General features: G+C 33.8%; 1 long non-coding RNA gene across 1 annotated transcript in view; it reads right to left on the reverse strand.

Moving 5' to 3' along the window:
* Positions 1-9,411: 9,411 nt before the first annotated feature.
* The window catches only part of LOC115305685, a 31,623-nt gene continuing 22,520 nt past the window's right edge, over positions 9,412-18,514 (reverse strand). The window contains exons 3-4 of the long non-coding RNA XR_003914939.1: positions 15,247-15,380; positions 9,412-9,504 (exon numbers count right to left, since the gene is read on the reverse strand). This is a non-coding gene — a long non-coding RNA (uncharacterized LOC115305685). The remainder of the gene's footprint in view (positions 9,505-15,246; positions 15,381-18,514) is intronic.

Consider the following 18,514-nt stretch of genomic DNA (forward strand, 5'->3'; position numbering starts at 1 on the left):
CTGTATGGGTCTTTTTCTGGTGGTTTTTTAGATTCCACACATAAATGAAATTATATGGTGTGTGTCTTTCTCTGACATATTTTGCTTATCATAATATCCTCTAGGTTTATCCATGTTGTCACAAATGGCATGATCTCATACTTATACTATGGCTGAGCAATATTCCATTGTGTGTGTTTATATATGTCTGTGTGTTTACACTCTGTGTTTTTTTTATCCATTCATTTATCAATGGACATTTGGGTCACTTACATATCTGAACTATTATACATAATATTGCGGTAAACATAGGGACATATGCACCTTTTTGATTTAGTGTTTTTCTTCAGGTAAGTAGCCCATAGTGGAATTAATGAAGCATATGATATTTCTATTTTTAATTTTTTGAGGATCCTCCATATTGTCTTCCATGGTGGCTGCACCAATTTACATTCCCACCAACAGTGCACACGGGTTCCATTTTCTCCACATCCTTGGCAATACTTATTTCTTTTTTTTTAATTCTACCCATTTTGATTGGCATAAGGTAATATCTCATTGCACCTTTGATGTGCATTTCTCTGAAGATTAATGATGTTGATCATCTGTTCATGTGTCTCTTGGCCATATGCATGTCTTCTTTAGAAAAATGTCCAATTCCTCCACTCCTTTTTTAAAAATTTTTTTATGTTGAACTGTAGAGGTTCTTTCTGTATTTTGAATATTAACCTCTCATCAGATATATCATTTCCAAATATCTTCACCCATTCAGTTGGTTAACTTTTCATTTTGTTGATAATTTTCTTTGCCATGCAAAACCTTTTAATTTTGTGTGGTCCTGATAGTTTGTTTTTGTTTCTTTTGCCTAAGGAGACATGTCTAGAAATGGCTGATGTCAGAGATTACTGCTTATGTTTTTTACCTAAGAGTTGTATAGTTGTACATATCACATTTTAGTTTTTATTCCCTTTGAATTTATTTTTCTCCACAGTATAAGCAAGTGGCTCAGATTCATTCTTTTGCATTTAGCTGTCCGGTTTTCCTAGCATCATGCGTTGAAGAAACTGTCTTTTCTCTATTGTATATTTTTGCTTCCTTTGCTATAGATTAATTGATCACATAAGCATAGTTTTATTTCTGGGCTCTCTGTTGTGTCTCATTGATCTACATGTCAATTTTTGTACTAGTACCATATTGTTGTGATTACTATATCTTTATAGTAATCTTTCTCGAGATTGCTTTGGCTATTTTGAGTCCTTTGTGGTTCCATACAAATTTTGGGACTATTTGTTGTACTTTTGTGATAAATCCCATTGGAACTCTTTAAATGTGTATTTATTTATTGGATATGGGGTTTGGGCAGAGAGAGTGGAAGAGAGAGAGAACCCCAAGCAAGCTCCATGCTTGGCACAGAGCCCAATGTGGAGCTCAATCTCATGATCATGACCTGAGCTGGAGTCAGGCGCTCAACCAACTGAGCCATCCAGGCTCCTCAATGCAATTCGAATTTTGATAGAAATTGGAGTCCATGGATTGCTTTGGATAATATGGGCGTTTAACCATATTAATTCTTCCAGTTCACAAGCACAGGCTATCTTTCCATTTGTGTTAGTCTTTAATTTCTTTTATTAGTTTTTATAGTTTGTGTATACAGATCATTTACCTCCTTGGTTAATTTTTTTCCCTACACATATAATTGTAAATGGAATTGTTTTCTTAATATGTTTTTCTGCAACTTTATTTTACACAATGAACTTCTGTGTATTATGTCCTGCAACTGCACTAAATTTTCATCAGTTTTAATAGATTTTTGGTAACATCTTCAGAGCTTTCTATATAGAGAGTATGTTATTGGTAAATAGTAACAGTTTAACTTTCCCTTACCAATCTAAATATCTTTTGCTTTTTATCATCTGATTGCTGTGACTAGGACTTCCAATACTATGTTGAATAAAAATAGTGAGAGTGAACATCTTTGTCTTATCCCTGATCTTAGAGGAAATGTTCATAGGTTGTCATCACTGAGTATGATGTTAGCTTTTTTTCTATATATGGCCTTTATTATGTTGAGGTATGTTCCCTGTAAATATTATGAATAGCATTGGATTTTGTCAAATATTTTTTTTCTGCATCTATTGAAAAATGTATTTTTTTCCTAACTCTTGTGGCATCACATTGATTTGTGAATATTTTCCCTGGAAAAAAATCCTACTTGGTTAGAGTGAATGATTTTTTAAAATGTATTATTAAGTTCTGTTTGCTAACATTCTGTTAAGAATTTTTTTCATCTATGTTCATTAGAGATATTGGCCTGTAGTGTTTTTTATTTGTTTGTAATGTCTTTTGGTTTTGGTATCAGAGAAATTCTGGCCTCATAGAATGAATTTTTCAATATTATATTCTATTTTCTGAAATTGTTTGAGAAAATTATGTATTAACTCTTCATTAAATGTTTGGTAGAGGGGCACCTGGGTGTCTCAGTCGGTTAAGCATCCGGCTTCGGCTCAGGTCATGATCTCATGGTTCACAGGTTCGAGCCCCACGTTGGGCTCTGTGCTGACAGCTAGCTCCGAGTCTGGAGCCTGCTTCAGATTCTGTGCCTCCCTCTCTCTCTCTGACCCTCCTCTGCTCACACTGTCTCTCTCTGTCTCTCAAAAATAAATAAAAAACATTAAAACATTTTTAATGTTTGGTAGAATTCAATGGTTCTGAACTTTCGTTTATTGGAAATTTTTGGATTACTGATATAATTTCATTAGCAGTAATCTGTTCAAATTTTCTATATCATCTTGACTCAGTTTGGGAAATTGTATATTTCTAGGAATGTATCCATTTCTTGGTTGTGCAATTTGTTGGAATATGATTTTTATAATATTTTCTTATAATACTTTGTATTTCTGTTGTGTTGGTTATTTCTCATCCTCATTTCTGATTTCCTTTATTTAAGTCCTTTTTTGTTTGTTGGTTTTTCTGGCTTATTTATTTATTAATTTTGTCAAAGAATTAGCTCTTGGTTTCTTTGCTTTTTTCTATTTGTTTTTTTTCACATCTCTGTTTCATTTGCTTCTATATAATCTTTATCTTTCATTCCTTCTACCAGCATCTCTTGTTCTTTTTCTACCTCTTTTGGGTAAGGTTAGTTTATCTGAGATTTTTCTCATTTTTGAGTAGGCCTATATTGCTATAAACTTCCCTCTTATAATTCATTTTCTGTATCCCAAAGATTTTGAGTGCTGTGTTGTTATTTTAATTTGTCACCATGTATTTTCCATATTCTTTCTTATAATTGATTTCTAGTTTTGTACTATTTTGGTCAGAAAAGATCTTATTTTATAGCCTACCATGTAATATGTCCTGGGGAGTATTCCATTTGCTCTTGAAAATAGTCTGTTCTGCTGCTTTGAGATCTGTCTGTCCATATGGTCTAATGTGTTGTTTAAAGCATCTGTGTCCTTTTTTTGTCCTTATCTATTGGTGTAGGTGTGGTCTTAAAGTCCTCTGCTATTATTGTTTACCATCATTTTCTTCCTATGTCTGTTAATAATTGTTTTATGTACTTCAGTATTCCTATGTTGGGTGTGTAGATAATTGTTTTATCTACTTGTTGAATTGTTCCTTTTTATTAGGTAGTATACTTCCTTGTCTCTTGTTACAGTCTTTGTTTTAAGGTCTATTTTGTCTAAGTATTGGTACTTCAGGTTTCATACACTTCGATTTGCATGGTGTATTTTTTCTTCTAGCCCTTCAGTTTCAGTCTTCATATACCTATTTAAAATTTTTTTTAATGCTTTTTATTTATTTTTGAAAGAGAAACAAGCGTGAGCAGGGGAGGTTCAGAGAGAGAGGGAGACGCAGAATCTGAAGCAGACTCCAGGCTCTGAGCTAGCTGTCAGCACAGAGCCCGACGCAAGGCTCGATCCTGTGAACCATGAGATCATGACCTGAGCTGAAGCTGAACGCTTAACCGACTGAGCGACGCAGGCATCCCCAGTCTGCATATATCTTTAGGTGTGAAGTGAGTGTATTGTAGTCAGTATACAGATGAGTTTTGTTTTTGATACATTTTGTCATCTTTGTCTTTTGATTGGAGAATTTGATACATTTTCATTTAAAGTAATTATTCATAGGTATATACCTATTGCCACTTTGTTACTTGTTTTCCAATTGTTTGTATAGCTCTTCTTTGTTCCTTTCTCCTCTTCTTGGTCTCTATAATTGTGGTTTTACAGCTTTCTTTAGTGTTATGCTTGGTTAATTTTCTCCTTTTCTTAATGTGGTATCTACTATAGATTTCTGATTTGTGGTTGCCATTATATATTCATATATCTTATGTGTATAGCAGTCTATGTTAAGTTAAAGGTCTCCTAAGATTGAACATACTCTAAAGCACCAAATTTTACTCTCGTCTCTCTACATTTTAGGTGTAGGATGTGATTTTTTTATATTTGTTTGTGTATGTCTTGAAGCTTTTTCTAGATATAAGTGATTTTGGTACTTCTGTGTTTAGGATCCATACTGGCTTTTTATGTGATTAATTTACTACCCTTATATGTTTACACTTACCTCTGGAAATTTTTCCTTCTTTGTACTCAAAGAGTTCCTTTAACAGTCTTGTAAATGTAAAGAAAAATGGTGATGAACACTTTTAACTTCTGTTTTCTGGGAAACTCTTGATCTCTCCTTCCATTCTGAATAACTGAGATAGAGTACCCCTGCTTGCAGTGCTTGCTGAGCACTTTGAATATATCGTGCTACTCCCTCTGGCTGCTGAGTTTCTGCTGAAAGATCAGCTGATAGCCTTATAGGGTTTTCCTTGGATGTAACTATTTTCTCTTGATGCTTTTAAAATTCTCTATTATTACATTTGGCCATTTGACCTATTATCTATCTCGGTGTAGACTTCTTTAGGTTCCTCTTGCTAGGAGTTTTTGTGTTTCCTGAATCTGGATGTATGCTATCTTTCCTAGATTAGGGGAAGTTTTCAGGGATTATTTCTTCATATAAGTTTTCTGCCCTCTTTTCTCTTTTTGTGGATGATTGGGAGGCAAATATTATTATTCTGGATCTTGCTGCTGAGTTCCCCTAACCTATTCTCATGTTCTGTTTTTTGTTTGTTTGTTTTGTTTTCTGTTTGTTTTTGTTCTCAGCTTGCTTGCATGGCACTATACTGTCTTCCAGATTGCTCATCTGTTCTCCATCCTCTAATCTGCTGTTGACTTCTAATATATTTTTTACTTTAATTAATGAACTTTTCATTTCTGGATGGCTCTTTTTCATATTTTTGTTGTCATTGAAGTCACTGAAATTATCCACTCTCTTCTCAAGTCCAGTGAGTATCTTTGTGACCATTATTTTGAATTCTTTATCAGGTATATTGCTTATCTCTATTTCATTTAGCTCATTATATTTATCTATTCTTTCATTGGGAATACATAACTCCATCTTGTCATTTTGTCTAAGACGTTGTGTTTGTTTCTCTGTATTGGGTACGTCCTCTTTGTCTCCTGGTTCTGAGAGTAGTGGCCTTCAGTACAGGAGGTACTGTGGTGCCCTATAACACCATGCCCCCTGGTCATCAGAACCGGGCACACTAGCGCTATCTCCTGTGCAGGCTGCACGTACCCTACTGTTGTCGCTAAGCTGTGTTTCTTTCAGCCCAGCTGGCTATACATATGACTCTTCCTTTTTTAATGAATAATTATACACAAAGACTCTAAGCATCCTAGGTGAAGATACGTTTACATTGGCACTTTATTTGAAAGGATTATTGTGTAAAAATAGAGTATAAATAAAAAGCTGATATGTGCAAATGTATCAGAGGTCAAAATGAATTGATGAACTCTGAAACATCAATCATACAATAATTCTTTGTTTAAAAATTAGAAATAGCTAAATGAAAGGCACAGCATTTCAGAACTCTGATGACGTACCAGATTTTTCTTAAGTTGCCAGTGTCTTTTTGAAAAAAGTAAATCCTATTTCAGATGGAATTTATTATTTTCCTAAAATAAATGATAGGATTGTTTACAAGAAAAAAGGAATTCAATGAAAAATGACAAAATAAGCTTGCTGTTTAAGGAAGTGGAACATCTATTTTTGCTCTCTTCAGAGACAAAGTGTATAATTTATTTTTTTGCATGTAAAAGACAGAAATAACAAAGTAAAATTCACAATACTTCATTACTAGATATTCATAGCTGACAAAACAAAATAAAATCTATTTTTAAAATCCTAATATGTGAGTATCAGAGTTAAACTGATGTTGAAAAGAGAAGGCAAATTCAAGTCTATTGGAAAGCTTTTAAATGGCTGAGATCAAAACCCTAAAAAACTTAGATTGCAAATGTATATTTGAACATATTTAACATAACTGACAACGCTAACACAAAGTGTAATCACAGTAAAGTATTCAAATTACATCTATGAAAATAATAACCATTTACTTACATGTTAGGATGCCTCATTCTCTTGTAAGTTACAGAATTGCAACTCAAACTTTTTTCCTTAAGACAAAGGAATTCACATACATATAAATAAAATAATCTGGGATATGCTGCTGGAAGTAATACAAAATACTAGAATTCAGGTGATGGCTTCTGATTTACCGTGTGTGTGTGTGTGTGTGTGTGTGTGTGTGTGTGTGTGTGTGTTCTCTGTTAGCTTTATTTTGTCTCCCATGGAGTGCTGACGATAACAGACTTCTATCTTCTCAATTCCACAGTATAAGAAAGAAAGCTTCTCTTACCCAGGAGTTTCAGAAAAGGTCCCTGGATTACTGTAATGTTATCAAATTCCTAAGGCTTAAACAATTAAAATACTTAGTGTTGGGGCACCTGGGTGGCTCAGTGGGTTAAACACCCGTGTCTTGTTTTGGTTTAGGTCATGATCTCATGGTTTGTGAGACTGAGCTCTGTGTGGGACTCTGTGCTGACAGCTCAGAGACTGCTTGGGATTCTCTCTCTCTCCCTCTCTGCCCATCCCTCGTTCCTGCTATCTCTCTCTCTCTCTCTCTCTCTCTCTCTCTCAAAATAAATAAATAAATAAATAAATAAATAAACTTTAAAGGTTATGGGGGTGCCTGGGTGGCTCAGTCGGTTAAACATCCAACTTTGGGTCAGGTCATGATCTCACAGCTTGTGAGTTTGAGCCCTGTGTCAGGCTCTGTGCTGACAGATCAGCGCCTGGAGCTACTTTTGATTCTGTGTCTCCCTCTCTCTCTTTGCTCCTCATCCAATGTCACTCTGTCTCTCTCAAACATAAGGAATAAGACATTAAGAAAAAAAAATTTTAATTATAAAATAATCATTGTTGGCCAGAGCCTGACAAATGGCATTGTTTATAGGAAATATAAATTAACAGAACTAGTATAAGAGCAATTCATCAATATTTGAGAGGGAAACAGTACATTTTGTGGAACATAAGTAAACCTTTTGAAGTCCTATGGTGCCCAATCTATGCAATATAATCTGAGGAAATAATCAGGATAGAAATTTTTTATACATGAAAAAATAATCAAAGCCTTATTTATCATAGAGGAAAGGGCTGTAAGGATGCAATTACTGTTGTCCAGAGTCATACTTATAAAAGGTTATAGACCTCTAAAAACATCCAAAATTTTTTTCATAAAGAAAATGATCATGTAAAATAAAAGTGTTAATATTTTCAAAAGTAAAAACCTTTAAATTTCAAAAATTGGAAACCACCTAAATATTAAAAAATAAGAATACTTTAAATTGTGGCACATGCTTCCAAAAGATATTATAACATTAAATATAATTCATCCTAATCTTTATTTTGGCAAATATACATAAAATATATTTACATATAAATATATATAATCTCCTTGTTACCTTTTTCAATTCTTCAGTGTTATTTATAAATAACTCTTCCCTTTTGTGAATTTCTTCTCTTTTTTCTTTCTGTTTTATTTTTAACCAGTGGCTATCAGATGGTTTCAGAGAATTTTTTTTTTGTAGTTAGCAACAAATTCTATTCAGAGGGCTTTTTGTTTGTATGTTTACTGACTGCTTTTTCCAAAACTTTCCCTCATACACATAACACTATTTCTTCATGAGCTTGATGTTTTTTTGCATTACTTTTCTCCTTACCTATCATTCATCAAAAAAACAGTATTTCCTTTTATTCATCATCAGTCAAGACTCAGTTTATACCAATAGAAAGAATAAAGACATTTTCTTGGTCTCAATCTCTCTTCATTTATATGGAGGTCTTTTTTTCAGATTTATAACTGGAATGTACATTGATGTTCTCAACTCAATTATTTAAGAAGATTTCATCAGCTCTTTCTACTCAGGTGGCACTTTACACCTGTCCTATTATTTTCTACTCTACAGATACAGTGTATGAGAACTACTATTACTGGCATATTCATGGGGCAGCACTTATTTAAAGTTATGTTCATCTGTTACTTGTATTTTGTATAATATCCCAATGTCTCAGTGGTCTATTGTACCATTTAACAATTGCTCATTCAAACCAAGAAGTCTTTTCTTTTTTTTAATTTGAATTCTCTGCCTGTATGCAGCAGCCATTGCAATGTGAGTTGAAAATTAGAGAGTAAAGAGTCCACCTCTTCTCCGAACAGAAGTTGAGGGGTAGGAAGATATACTTTGTGTCTCTAAGTCAGAAATTGGTTCTGAATTTTGTGCATTATTTCCAGGTAATATCTGTTTATTAGCCTGTTTTTGCTATGAAACAATAGCAAAAATAGCCACCCCAATATCTCAGTGGCTTAAAGGAACATTTATTTTGTCTGCATCTTGCTCCATTGGTGAGCTGAGTAGCTTTTCAGATCTGTTTTAAGTGTCTTCCTCCTTCCTTATGGGGACCTATAGAACAAGAGGAGCAAATGGATCTTTGATCTTAAGATCTTTGCTTGGAAGCGGTGCACTGTCACATCTGTCCACAATCTATTGGCCAAAGCAAGTTACACAAAGTCAAAATAAATGGGACAGCGAAATATACTCTGCCCATTCTAGTCAGAGCTGTCTATGGTACGTCAAATAGGAAAGTCCATCAATTAATTCTATTATAGAAAGGGAGTGAAGATTTGATAATAAATTGGCAATATCTGTTATATTCTGTTTCATGAAGTGAACCCAAGGTTCATTTTGTGTTGAAGCATAAGTAGATTTAATTGTTAATAAATTCAATCTGCTTTATAATTTATGTCCATTCCTTCCAGATTCTCTCATTAAGTTATCTGTCAGTCTGGGCTTTTGTGCTGCAATTTTTTTATCTTTTACTGTGTGTCCAGTGATATGTTAATGAGAAACTGAATGAGATTTTGTCGGGGCTTGTTAGACAGTCATGAGGTTGAACTGATAACCTGAATAGGTTGGTTTTTTTTTTTTTAATGGAGTTAAACTAGATCTCTGTTTAAGAAGAGTATGAAAAAAAATTTAAACTGTATGCAGAAATCCATAACGTTTAATCCTATTGAGAGTATAAAGCCATGTTGTAAACTGAGATAATTCTAGATCCTCTCAGCTTCAGTAGTCTTAGCTGTAAAGAAAGAAAATTGGGTTTATTGAAGTCAAAACTTGTATAATGGCATGTTACTCAGTAATGAGGTACACAAAATACCTTTATATTTTCCAAACACTTATTTTAATAATATGTTAGCAAATAAATGAACAAAAACATGTTTTCTTTCCTATAGACTAAATCTTGGAAATTTTTCATAATTTATCATCCATATTAGTTACTAAAATGCAGTTCAGTACATTTTAAAATTTTAATCTGATTTAGCTCCTCTGACAGGAAGGGGGTAGAGGGGGCTTTCTTAACTGTGGGAAATTATTATGTCTTGATAAGATGTGGGTTATATAGGCATTTACATGTGTTAAAACAATTTTTTAATGTGCATTTACAATTCAAACATTTTACTACATGTAAAAAAATTTTAAACTACAAACAATTGTTAAGTTTGATATTCATGATGGCATGAGTTATCAATTCTTAAAGTACTTTACATATTATTTAGGTTTAATAAGTAAATTAATTAAAAATGAGAGGAATTAGGGATAATATTGTTGAAGAATATTCCTCCGCTTTGTCTACTGAGAAAGCATAATAGCAATGACAAACCAGTAACAATGAGCACATTTAGAGACCAGATAATTGGTTTTTAAAGGCCATTCTCTGTGAAAGGGATACTGGACTCTTTTTTTTTTTTTTTTAACATTTATTTATTTTTGAGAGACTGAGAGACAGATTATGAGCAGGGGATGGGCAGAGAGAGAGAGAGACAGAGAGAGAGAGAGAGAGAGAGAGAGAGAGAGAGAGAGAGAAAGGGAGGGAAGGAGGGAGGGAGGGACACACAGAATTGAGAGCAGGCTCCAGGCTCTGAGCTAGCTAGCTGTCAGCACAGAGCCTGATGCGGGGCTCAAAGCCACAAACTGTGAGATCATGACCAGAGCTGAAGTCGGACACTCAACAGACTGAACCAACCAGGCGCCCTGAAACTGGACTCTTGAGGGGGGAAAAAGTGAATCTAAATACAAGAAACATGAATCACATCTAGAACATCTTGTTATGTCATAAATAAATGTTTAAAAAAATGGTGGGAACATAGAAAAAGTATATAGATTCCAGCTTGAAGGCACTGAAACTGGTCAATCTAGGATTTTTTAAGCATCAAAAATAAACCATAGTAATAAGGAATTAAAGTCCTTTGAATAAAATAGGAATCTATGAAGTACTGCAGATATGGGGGAGGTAGGAAGGGCTAGTCCTTGCACTATAATGTTGACCAGTAATTATAGAAAATATAAAGTTAGAAAATCAGTAAAAATCTAAAATGATGAACATAAGTGTGATAAGCAACATGACATCTACATATCTTCAAAGTATCTCCCAAGTTATTTATTAATAACAAAGGTAAATATACTGTTACTTGTACAGTTTATCTATTATGATAACATTTAACCACATAATCAAATTAATATCATCAATGTTATGATAAAATGATCTTGTGTGTCTCTTATATGATGCCTTGAACAGGACATATCTCTTGTGTGATATTTCTGCCAAAAATGTAATAGCTGAAACTAATCATGAGTAAACATTAGACAAATCTATCTTGAGATATTCCATAAGATAGTAGACCTATATTATAATATATGTACTTTTACCGTATATATGTAGATAGAGATACCATTTACATTGTATACCATGGTAAGGATATAAAGGAAAGAAAATAAAGAAAAACTTTTATTGGCACGATTAATGCAACTTTTTTTTAATGTTTGGTTCTTTTTGAGAAAGAAAGAGAGATGGTGGGGAGGGGGCAGAAAGAGGGAGACAGAGAATCCTAAGCAGGCTATGTATGCACTGACATCACAGAACCCAACATTGGGCTCAAACTCACAAACTGTGAGATCATGACCTGAGCTGAAATCAAGAGTTGGACCCTTAAGTGATTGAACCACCCAGCTGGTCATATGCAAAATTTTTTAATGGATTGTGGATTAGATACTGTACCAATGTTAAAATCCTGATTTTGATAATTATGTAATCATTATGTAAAGGAATGTTTTATTCTTAAGGTGTACAAAGTGAAGGATTTAGGGGTAAAAGACATGTTTCCAATTTAGACACACATAAATAGACACAATATATTATCTTCATCTTAGGCATGACCCATGGTTTAAGGAATTTGAAGAAGGAGCAAAAAGATGCTCTGTACTTCTATTCCTCCTTTGCTCTGCAACCACCTGGGAATGATCAGACTGAGAAAGGGAAGGGAATCTGATTAATAGTTGAGTGTGGTAGGGCTTATTGTACAGCCTTCTAATTAATTAATCCTGAAAAATATTTATGCTACAACTGTTTGTTGTTACCTTTAGAACATCTCTGTTTTCATTTGGGGCCAGGGCTCTGATTTAAGAGCAGGAAATATCTCATTTATTGCTGTGAGATATTAGCTTATATCTCTAACCTTCAAAGTCTGAGCGAGGTTGTTATATCCTTACATAGTGTGGGTAAAATACAGAATCTTTACAAGCTTGAACTCACTGGATACACTGAACCTAACCCAAACATCATTACTCTATGTGAATAATCAAATTGTTATGGTTGTAACTAACTTTTTTTCACAATCTAAGTTATATAATTAAACATGAAATCATATCAAAATTACTTAAACTCTCTCTAAATATGTACCTTGGCTTTATTTGAAGATATACAACCCCAGTCTGATATCTCTGAGCCAATTAACTTTGCTGCTAGAGATTATTTGGATGGATATAGAGCCAAATTTGTGCCGCTTCACAGACAGGTTACACTTCCCAGATATTCTCATGGTCCTTGGAGAGCCACTAGCAAAAATTACTGCCAGGTAGGGAGAAAACTAGAAGTCACTGAAGTGGGGGTGTCAGAGAACTCTAGATAAACAGGAACAACAAAGATTTATAAAGTAACTGGAAAGAGAATATGTGGGTGTGAAAAATAAAATTGGTTTCTGAGGTTTCACTACAAATATATTGCCATCAATTTTTCCAGAGAAGAGGCAGAAAATTGCCTGATAACATTAAAATGAGAGCAGATTGAAAGACACAAACATGTGGGAGATAAAAATGACCCCCAAATAAAACTTTACCCCTTTCACAATGTTTATATTTACATAGCTGTGGACCAGAAACACACTTGCCAACCTCATTTTCCTTTGGTAACTGATAATATATGTTATACAGACATCAAATTCTGCACAGAATTAGGATATGTGATGTTACAATCAAATGCTTAATATTATGGAACAGAGGGGTTATGTTTGTCCTATGTATGAAGAATATAATCTTTCTCTGAATAGTCATTCAGTCATCTAGTATAAACTATATAATGGCTGCTATGATAAAATTTATATGTTAAACAAATAACCATTAAACCAAGTGAAATATTCTAACATACATAATTCTAACATCATCGATGAAAAACTTTTTGTGTCCTAATAAATACACTTATAAAATAAGACAATTTTCAGGGTTATTTTTGTAATTTGTAAAAGTTTAAATTCTGATTATAAATGCTTACAGGAAAAAAATATCCTTTAGAGCTCTTACTCCAGAAAGAAAAGTGGTTCATTTTCAACTCTTTATATCACTATGAACTATGGCTATTTTTCCTTTAGCCTTTGCAACAAAGAAACTGATTTGTCCAAAATGAAGAATCACATGCAAAGTTCCCAAATAAGACAAGTACCTTGAAAGGTGACGCTTGCCATTCTCACAACCCTACCTTTTTATAGTATATTTATTTTTGACAGAGAGAGTGTGAGTAGGGAGTGGGGGTGCAGAGAGAGGAAGACACAGAATCTGAAGCAGACTCTAGGCTCTGAGCTATCAGCACAGAGCCCGATGCAAGGCTTAGACCCACGAATCACTGAAATCATGACCTGAGCGCAAAGTCAGATGCTTAATAACTGAGCCACCCAGGCACCACTCCTCCTTATTTCTAGAGCAATAACGGGGCAAGACTCAGCATGACCTCCTTAATGAAACACCATGTGTACAAAAGGGGGTATTTGTTTGTTTTTTCCCCCTTGATAAGTCTGTTGCAAAGGTCTATAAGTGATAACATGCCAAGAGCAATGCAAATAACTAGAGGTCAAATATTTGTTTCTTAATACCATTTTCCACTAAAAGGAACCTAGGCTTCTTAGAGAAAATACTTATTTTAGAGCTGAAGAAGAGAAAATACAGAAGACTGAAGCATTTTGTTATGCTAGAATGAAAAATGATCTAAGAATTATGGGACATGTGAAAAAGACACAGGAATCATCATCTTGAGGGATCACAATGGTGAATCTAGGACCATCAAAATAAATATTGAGAGCAATGAATTTTAACTCATTTGAAAAAGTGTTCCATACATAAATCCATAGTGATTTACATGCATACATTGGTGTATTTTATTGAAGCTAAATGCCAACTTAAAAAATAAAATAAAATCAATGTTAGAAAATCAACAGCAAATATTAAAACAAGAGGGTGAAAATTAAATGAACAGGATAGTTGCATAAAGCCAAAGTACATATTTCCCTACATATTACTTAGGATCAAAGGAGGAAAGTGGAATTTTATAATGGAGAAACCTCCATAGGCTGACACCACCACTGTAACTATGTAATTAAAGCTAGCATTATCAATAATTGGGCAAAATTGATAGCATGCATTTCCTGATATAATGCCAGAAGAAGGATCTCATCTCTCATCTGTCCTATCCCTGCTCCCCCAAATGCATAATCTAAGTCTAATCACGAGGAAATATCAGAAAAATTTCAATTGAGGGACATCCTATAAAATAATTGCCCTCTAATCTTTATAAAACCCAAATTAAGAAAAAATTGAAGCCTGTGGAACTTTTTGAGAGTATCGGAGGCTAATGAGAACAGAATACCTAAATGCAATGTGTATTCTTAGATTAGAACCTGAACTGGAAAATATAACAGCTTTGAAAACCATTATTGAGACCACTGATGAAATCTGAATATGGGTTTTGGACTAAATAACAGGATTATATTACTATCAGTTTTTATTTTGATGGTGTCCTTTTTTTTTCTTAGTATTTATTTTGAGAAAGAAAGAGCACATGACACGGTGCACATGAGTGGGGGGAAAAGCAGAGGATTCCAAGAGGGCTCTGTGCTGACTGCAGAGAACCTGATGCAGGGCTCAAACTCATGAACTATGAGATCATGACCTAAGCAGGAATCCGGATGCTTATCCAACTGAGCCACCCAAGTGTACCAGTTATGCTATGGTTATTAAGACAGTGTCTTCTTGGGGCATCTGGGTGGCTCAGTTGTTTAAGTGATGGACTCTTGATACTGGCTCAGGCCATGATCTCACCTTTCCTGAGTTTGAGCCTCTTGTCAGGCTCTGCACTGACAGGGTGGAGCCTGCTTGGGATTCTCTCTGCACCCCTCTTCTGTCCTGTCTCTCTCAAAATAAATAAATAAACTTAAAAAAATATCTTCTTAAGAGATAAAAACTAAAATATTTAGGGCTAAAGGGGGCATGTTATCTCCAACTTACTATCAAATGATTCAGAAAATAATGTTCATACACATGGAAAGAGAAAAAAGTGGGAAAGGGCAAACTATAAACAATTGGTGAGTCTGCACAGGGTAAACAGGAGAGCCTTGTTCTATCCTTGCAACTATTTCTAAAAGTACAAAACCCCACAAAACACAAAATGGAGGAGCAGAGGGATAATATCATTATAATGAAAAATAATCAAACTCACCCCTAATCTTTTTAGTTATCTCAGTTCTCCATCTAAGAGTCCACCAATTCCAAAGGTATTAGGTCCTCTTGAGGAAGGCCCCTCCAATACACAAAAAGCCAGGGACCTATGGCAATTTACCAGAGCAACAGTCTCTGTGGAAAGAACAATGGTCAGATCTTTCAATGGCTATTTCTTGTTGAAAGAAAGCTGACGTTGACATGAATATATAGATAGGGTTATTTCTGTTTGGTTTGGTTTTGTTTAGAGGAAGGAACAGAGAGAATCCCAAACAGGCTGTAATAGCATGCAGAGCCCGATATGAGGCTAACTCTCACCACCTTGAGATCATGACCTGAGCTGAAATTAAGAATCTGACCCTTAATAGACTGAGCCACCCAGGTTCCCATTGGGATGTAAACTTTTAAAGCTACATAGAAATTTTCACATATGTGATACAGTATTATTACTGCAGTCACCATGGTGTATGTCTCCATGACTTATAATTGGTATCTTTTACCTTTTGACCTCTGTCATCCATTGGACCCAACCCCAACCTCTGTGACCCACTAATCTGTTTTCTGCGTCCATGAGCTTGAGTTTTCTGGCTTTTAGATTCAAGTATAAATGAGATCATAGATATTTGGCTTTCTCTGACTTACTTCAGTTAATATAATGGCCTCAAGGTACATCCATGTTGTCCCAAATGGTAAGATTTCTTTCTCTATTATGGCAGAATCATTTTGCATTGCACGTGTATATATAACACATCTTCTTTATCCATTCTTCCTTGGACACAGGTTGTTTCTATATATATTTCTATCATAAATAATGTAGTGATCTGGGGATGCATATAATTTTTGAGTGTTTTGTTTCCTTTGGATAAGTGAACAGAAGTGGAATTGCTAGATCATATGGTAGTTGTAGTTTTAAATTTTTGAGGAACCTCCATACTGTGTTCCAATATGGCTACACTAATTTACATTCCTATCAACAGTACACAAAAGTTCTCTTTTTTTCTTAACTGTGTCCAACTCTTGTCATCTCTTGTCTTTTTGATATTAGATATTCTAACAGCTACTAAGTGATATCTCATTGTGGTTTTGATTTGCACTCTCCTGATGATTAGTAATGGGCATTTTTACATGTATCTGTTTACCATCTGTTTATCTTTGGAAAAAAATGTACATTTTCTGCCTATTTTAAAGTCAGATTGTTGGGTTTATTTTTGTCTTGCTACTTATTTATATTCCTATTGTATAAGTTCTTTATAAATTTTGGATATTAACTTTTTAAAAACATTATTTGCAAATGTTTTCTCCCAGTTGGTAGGCTATTTTTTACTTTTATTGATGATATTCTTTGCTGTGTAAAAGCATTTTAGTTTGATCCCACTTGTTTATTTTTGCTTTTCTGGTCATTATTTTTGAAGTCAAATACAGAAAATCATCTCTAAGACCAATACCACTTATGCTTTCTTCTGAATTTTATGGTTTCAGGTTTTATATTCAAGTTTTTAATCTATTTTGAATTTTCTGTATGATATGAAAGTATCCATTTGCATATAGCTGTCCAGTTTTCCAAACACTATTTATTGAAGAGATTACCTTTATACTACTTCATATTATTTACACCTTAGTCATAAATTAATTGGCTATATATGTTTATTTCTGGGTTCCTGTTTCTGTGCCATAGATCTATGTGTCTGTTTTTATATCAATACCATACTATTTTGATTACTATAGTTTTGTATTATATCTTGAAATCTGGGATTGTGATATCTTTTTATTCTTAAGATTGCTTTACCTGTTTGGATTCTTGCCTGGTTCCATACAAATGTTATGGTTGCTTATTCTAGTTCAGTGAAAATTACCACTGGAATTTTGGTAGAGTTTGCATTGAATGTGTAGACTGCTTTAGGCAGTGTACATTTTAACAGTTTTCTTCCAATTCATGAGAATGGGATAACTCTATTTCTTTGTGTCTTCTTTAATTTCTTTCTTCAATGTCTGATAGTTTTTGGTTTCTTTGGTTAAATTTATTCCTAGGCATTTTATTCTTTTTGATGCAAATATAAATGAGACTTTAAAGAATTTTTATTCTGATAATTAATTAATAGTATATAGAAATGCAACAGCTATTTTTACATTGACTTTGCACCCTGCAATCTTACTGAATTGTTTTATTATTTCTAAGAGGTTTTTGTTTTTCCATGAGTTTTTATCATGGCGTTTTCTGTATGTTATATGTCATTTGCAAAGAGAGGCAGTTTTACTACATCCTTCCCAATTTGGATTACTTTTATTTCTTTTTCTTGACTAATTGCTCTGGCTTAGACTTCCAATACTACATTGAATAAAAGTGGCAGGCATAGCTATACTTGTCTTCTGTTCTTTGAGAAATTTTTTTTAGCATTGCACCATCAAGTATGATATTGGCTGTGGGCTTGTTATGTATGGTTTTTAATATTGAGATACATTCCTTTTATCCATCTTGAAGGGTTTTTATCATAAATGGTTGTTGAATTTTGTCAAATACTTTTCCTGCACCTATTGAGACAATCATATTTTAATTCCTTGTTTATTAATGTGGTGTCACATTGATGTGTAGACATTGAACCTGGAAAATTCCACTTCATCATGCTGTATGATCTTTTTGAGGTATTGTTTGTATTGTTGAATTAGGTTTGCTAATATTTTGTTGAAGATTTTTGTGTCTATGTTCATCAGAGATATTTGCCTGTAGTTTTGTTTGGTTGTTTGGTTTTTTGGTAATGTCTTTGGTTTGACGTGTCTAGTGGTCTTAACATATGCTTTATTCTGAAGAATATTCCATGTTTGCTTGAGAAAAATGTGTATTGTTAATTTTGAATAGAATATTCTGTATATGGCTGTTAAGATTATCTGATTTAACATGTCATTTAAGGCCATATTTCCTTATTGATTTTCTGCTGAATATTTTATCCATTGATTAAATGAGGGTACTAAAGTCCCTTACCTATTATTGTATTGCAGTCTATTTATTCAGATCTGTTAGTATTTGCTTTATAGATTAAGTGCTTCTGTGTTGGGTGCATAAATATTAACAAATACTATATTCTCTTTTATGTTGGCCCCTTATTGTATAATGTTCTTCTATGCTTCTTATTGCAGTCTTTGTCTTAAAGTCTATTTTGTTTGATATTAGTAGTCACTCCAGCTCTCTTGATTTCCATTTACATGGAATATCATTTTCTATCCTTTACTTTCATTCTGTGTGTGACTTTATATCTAAAGTGAGTCTTTTTTAG

Source organism: Suricata suricatta, chromosome 10, assembly GCF_006229205.1.
Source record: "Suricata suricatta isolate VVHF042 chromosome 10, meerkat_22Aug2017_6uvM2_HiC, whole genome shotgun sequence".
Lineage (NCBI taxonomy): Eukaryota > Metazoa > Chordata > Mammalia > Carnivora > Herpestidae > Suricata > Suricata suricatta.